This window comes from Petromyzon marinus, chromosome 60 (genome assembly GCF_048934315.1).
Source record: "Petromyzon marinus isolate PM22_M1 ecotype Great Lakes invasive population chromosome 60, UKy_Petmar_22M1.pri1.0, whole genome shotgun sequence".
NCBI lineage: Eukaryota > Metazoa > Chordata > Hyperoartia > Petromyzontiformes > Petromyzontidae > Petromyzon > Petromyzon marinus.
The window spans coordinates 8,372,714-8,378,970 of record NC_133726.1 but is presented as its reverse complement, the minus strand read 5'-3'; positions in this window follow the sequence as shown (position 1 = coordinate 8,378,970).

The window sequence follows — 6,257 nt, the reverse complement described above, 5'->3', positions numbered from 1 at the left end:
CCTCAACGCATTCATCGATGGCACTGCGTTGAAAGGAAAGTATATAGTGGACGACGTTTCGGGCAACGGTCCTTCGACGGCACATAAAGGCCGTAGAGGTAGACCCGCCTATGAGTGTGCGTAACGTCACAGACGATGAACGGAGTGGCAGAGAGAAAATGAGCAACTTTGAAGGGGGGGGGGGGGGGGTCACTGAATGTGCCTTTGAATAAGCGAGTTGTTTTTTCACGTGACTCATCATGCGCGCAACCGTGTGATGTGCTCCCCATCCGGCGACGGGGGAAACTCCGGCCAACCTTAGCAATGGAAACGTAAATATTTATTCGTCTTAAGGTTATTCGTACATCACAATTGTGAGCTGGTCACGACTCCGTGTAGATCCGGACGCGCGTGTGCAGAGTGTTGTACTTGGGTTGCTACGACACGAACAGAAACGCTCGGCAGGCTTGAGGATCTCGAGAAACACACGCGGCAAGCCTTGTGATTTAAGCGCGTGTCGCACAAACCCACGCGTGTGTGTGTGTAGCGGGGAGCGGTGGTGTAGCGGTTAGTGCGCTGCGCTTCGAACCTGGCGACCCGGGGTTCGATTCACGCTCATGGCCAACACCGGTGACGATTGTCTTAACCGGTCCTGGGCCTCCCCTAGGTCGACTCGGCCTCAAATGAGTATCTGGTGCGGTGTGTTGTAAACGTCGCCACTGGGGAGACAAAGGCGGCCGCCCGTGGTGCTGGCCACCAACCACCTCGTGTGCCGTGCCGGCACTCACAGGTGCTACTCGCTAACAGCACTTGCCCCAACAGTCTGTTCAGGCTATACGGGGGATCTTTGTCTTTGTGTGTGGGCGCGAAGCGGCTCCGAAAAACACGTTTATGGCCGTGCAGCACACTAGCCAACTTGGAATGCAAAAAATATGTGGGTAGATATTCCAAGTTTCAAAATGTTGTTTTAAACAATGTGTAACACACAGTGCCATATGTGTTACACATTTGTAACACATATGGCACTAAAGGCCATCACCCCCAACTCCTCCTCCCCATTCCATTTTAGGGGCACAAGTTTGTGGAACGTGGGAGGTATTTAGGTGGGGGGTGGTGGACTCAGAAAGAGAAACATTACGGGGCAATAAGCGCATGCACTGCGTGTGTAACGGGGCCACCGTTGACATGAACACCCTCTGCCAACCTATGAAAGAGCTACACATGCGCGGCTGCGTGCAAGAAAATGTACATTTCCGCTCCACACTCGCGAATGCGAGCGACAGGGACCAGTTCCCAGCTCCCTGCTGGCCCTCGTGGCTCGCCGTGCGGGGGCCGTGTTTGAGTCCTCGATGCAAGTCCCCGTGGTCCGCTGGTGGCCCCTGGTGGCCTTGCTGAATACACGTCCCCATCATCACAGCTGTCCACCCATTATCGGTGCCCTTAGCTTATTATAGGCCAATTCAGACCTGATTGGTCATCCCGTGCCCCTTCTAAATCCCAACGTTCATCTTGCAAAGTCCCATCACAAGGAAGAAACACAGATAAATAGACCAAAAAAATGTTTTGTCCGCATTGAAACGGCTGTTCGCCGAATGGACCTGAAAACTCAATTTCCTTATACAAGAATACGGGTTAAACCGAATGGGTTGACACGGTATGCATCATCATCATCGTGCTGCTGTCACCCCCCCCCCCTCCCCGTGGTTTCAAATGCGTGGCGGCCTCAACGCTGATGTCTTATCGGCGAAAGTTGCCCGCTGCCCTCCCCCCTCTGAAAATCAGTGAAGAACAGTAACGTAAATACCGCAAATGCCGTAGCTCTTTAATAATATGTGTGGCCCGGTGCACATGCGGCGTTGGTTACCCTTGCCCCAGTGTCGTGAAACCACGAGTTCCAACTGAAATCAAGCCAAGTGTGTCATGGTACCGGCACTCTGTGGGACGTCACCGGAGCGGTTTGCACACGCTCGTTTACGCACCCTGTGACCTAAGTTCGATTCCCGGCGCACACAACTAACATCACCGGCATTTACCGTGTGTGAACGCATCCTGGGCCTCGCCAAGGTCAACTCGGCCTCAAATGAGTACCCGGTTGCAGTGTGCAAACAGTACTGGGGAGACAAAGGCGGATGGGGTACGGTACTGGTCACTCCACCCCCTCAATGTGCCATGCCGGATTTGTAGTACACCACAGGATGGAAAGCTCCTGCTAAGATGTTGGGTAAGTTGTCGGATTCGTCACAACATTTACAATCTGAATTACTCGCGAAACGTCGTACTCAGATTGTAAATGTTGTGGCTTGGCTCTCCAACACACCGGTGTAATGTACTAGTAACGAATTGGCACGTTCTGTTTACGTGGCAAACCTTACTAATTGGCTGTGTCGGGTGGTGGCGGGTTTAACGACACATTTACGCAATCTCATCCAAAAAACCTGCATTATGGGAAATAATATTCCCGCAGTTGTGGGTCGAGAAGTCCATGGCAGGTGGAGTAGATTGTGCGCTTTGCTGTGATCAAGGGTGCTCCACTCAGGCTTTGCATTGCTGGACACGTGACAGTTTGCACGTCAGCACTGCACTGGTCATGAGTCCTTTGGGGGGGGGGCGGGGTGGGGGAACCATGCATTGTAAAAGGTCCCTGCAAAACATGTAGGTTGTTGATGAATACCACATTGCGTTTCGGTGTGTATGCTTCCAGCATAGACCCTTATTCATTGGCCAAAAACATCTTAATATGTGAAGGATGGCAGAGCTTGGGTGAGGGGGGGGCATGGCTGCAAATGCTGCCCTTCTGTGGTTCCTTGCATCTCCGAGTGGTTGTCTAACCGAGAGAGAGAGCGCGCGACGCATTGCAAGTTGAATCGTTCATTCGGATGGGTGATGCGCCTACGTGGTTGCTCATCTCGGTCCGTCAACCCGTGGCCACCTGGGTCTGTCCCGTGACCTCCTGCCAGCGAGCCTTCGACACTTCACGTGGCCTCCGAGTGCACCTGGCCTGGCACGAGCGCCGTGGTGGCGAATGGCGGTCCTCGTCGCTCGTTGCTAAGTAAAACATTTGCCATTTGCGTTTTCAAACTTAGCTGATTCATTTGGGGGCTTGGGGTGTAACCCATTATCAATTATCTTCAACCAAACGCTGTTATTTCCACGAAGACCAACCTAAGCCCATGTACAGCTTGCGATGTGATTTACTTTATGAAGACTATACTGTAATAGTAAAAAAAACACGCTTGGCACGTGACGTTCCCTTATCAATATTAAAATATCTATACCTACCCACAGTTGAATTAATATTTTTAGTGTCTCAATGCCCACTCAAAATATATTACTTGGACACACTGGTCATATACTCGGCCCTCTGAAAAGCACAGTGATATCTCATAGGAGTCTTGGCAGATTTTTCGTAAAAAAATTTAATATTGCACTCCACTGATGTTTGTAGAAAATGCGTGACTGTAGCTGCAACCGCGACCAGCTTTCACGTGAGCGGCGCTGTGGCTTTTTCAAATTGAGATATGCGGCACGGAGTGGTCCTTTCCGATGCCCCGTGAATATTAAGCTTTTGCGAGACATTTTTCGCTCCGACACGAGAGAGCTCTGGCGTCATCGGACTGCTTGTTGCTCGTTGATAGAGGGAGCGGCGACCTGAGTCTTGTTTGTTGGCAGTCAGGTTTGCTGCGGTAGTGAGATAATTGTGAAAAAAGCTCACGCGTGGGTCAATAGACCGGGTTTGTTTGTGGGGAAGCCGGCATCATACGTGCGGCGAAATTTCCCCACCCTTGCAAAACATTATTTTACGAGTGCGTAATGAACCTTTTGTAAATTGTGTACAGTATTATGAGACCTCCTTTGCCAGAAACAAGATATAGGAATAGGTTTTACCCATTTAACTGGCACAAAAACTGACACCTTTATTCAAGGCATCATGTTTGCAATAACCACAACACAAGCAGTCAAAATGAAAACAAAAAAGACAACTCTGATAATAATATGCACTGTCCTTGAATTTGATTGGTCCACACCCGAGACAGCTTTTCTTAGAGCCTAGTCTCCATTGGTGTTGGACCAGAAGACGCCAAAAGGCGTACAACTCAAAACTGTGCCAGTTAAAAGGGTAAAACCTATTCCTATGTGTACAGTATGTTTGTGTTTGCCATGGTTTGCTTTGGCTGTTGTACATATTCTATGTTTTATTGTCCCATAAGAATGTGTGCATCATATTAATAATATGCCTACCAAACTCTTGCTTGACGGTTTTAGCAAATGCCATGTGGTGTTTGCATTTTGAGTACAAAACAAACTTGAGCAAAAAATATGGACTACGTGTTGGAATGCTGCCTCAAAAAAATTCCTCTTTGAGTTGTGGGTATGTCACGGGTCCTGAAAAATGTCCAACTGGTGAAGTGTGTGTGTGCGTTTGATCACGTGTAACATGTGGGGAGCCAGTGGTGCAGCGGTTAATTCGCTGCGCTATGAACCCGGCGACCCAAGTTCGATTCCCACTCACGGCCACCAACACCCGTCACGATTATCTGAACCGGTCATGGGCCGCGCATAGGTTGACTCAGCCTTAAATGAGTACCTGGTGCAGTGTCTAAACATTGGCACTGGGGAAACAAAGGCGGTCGGGCGTAGTGCTGGCCACCCACCTCTTCGTGTATAGTGCCAGCTTTCGTAGGTGCTCACGAGCAGAACTTACCCGTAACGTCTATTAAGGCTATAAGGGTGACCTTTGTCTGTGTGGTCACATGTCACTGCTTTCACAGCAACACCGTTGATCAGCACCACCCAGGACCTTGTAATAACCAGCACAGAGTTGGACTCACAACATTGAAGTGTGGCGTTCAGCATTACAATGCTATCTCTTGGTGGTGTTCTGCATTACCAATAACGGCGTTGCATCATAATATAACCAAAACATAGAACACGCCACAGCCAAGTCTTATTGTATGGACAATTTGTGGCAATGACCTCAAATGTGGTAAATAACATTGCAGGTTTTTTTTTTCCAGTTGGTTTAGTTTCACTTCCCCTTGTGATTCTACAGCCTTTTGCTCGTTGTGTATTTTGGTGAAGAGTTTCCAGCAGGGCTGATCCTTATCTTTTGGATAGCTTTGACGGCAGGACATTGACAAACACATACCTCAGCCACTTACTCACTGCAGGAGGCCCGGAGTGCAAAACAATTAAGAATAGAAATGAAGAACGTACGCATGTTGAACTTCTTTCGCACCGTACGTAGCCAACCGTTGCTAATGGGAGTGTGCCGGGGGAAGGACAACAAACTGAACACCAAAAGGAGTTTTAAAGAAATTAGTTTTCCATCTTGATAATTTTAAAGTGCATAGCTCCAAGTGGCGTTCTAACATGAGAAGGAAGAGCGTTCCAGACGGCTCAAAATCCACTGGGAGGATGACTGGAGTTCACGTGAAGAATGTTGTTGCCAGGTTGAAAAGGTTCCCCTCGAGTATGAGTGTGGCTAGGATGTTTGCAGTGATGGATACATATTTGGGGCCCTTTCAAAGTGGTAGGCTTCATGTGACCGCAGACCCTTTGAAATGAAGTTGCGGGTTGCATACAGTCCTGGATCATCAGGTTTTCCATTCCCGGAATTAGTGGGAGTAGAGTTCGCTGTGGAAAGAGTTAGAAAACTTCTAAAGTACTAAAACCAGTCAAATGTCATTACTGATGTCTGGGATTCAGTAAGGCAGCATTCCTTGATCACATTAAAATGTTGCCATTAAAAATATATATGTATTCGTGTTAAGAGTGTGTTGTGTGTGTGTGTTAGTAGCGCACTGCGCTACGAACCTGGCAACCTGGGTTCGATTCCTGCTCACGGCCAACACCAGTGACGATTGTCTTAACCGGTCCTACTCCGCCTTAAATGAATACCTGGTGCAATGTGTAAACACCGTGGTTGCTGGCCACCCACCCCCTCGTGTACCATGCCGGCCTTCAAAGGTGCTCGCTAACAGCACTTGCCCCATTAGTCTGTTAAGGCTATACGGGGGATCTTTGTCTTTTCGTTTTGTTATGCAATGACCTGCAACACATGACACCAAAATGAAGTATTTTTTCTTCGGGAATTCTTTTAAAAAAAACTATTTCAAGTGCCATATTTTCGTGCATGCGCCCGTAATTACGGACTTCATGGCCAAAATTGTAACCAGTCGCATTCATAAAGTGACGAGCCGAGACATATTTCCCTTCGCGTGAGAATCCACCAAACGCTGCATAGGCTCTGATGATACACAATATTTAAAGTGAAATAT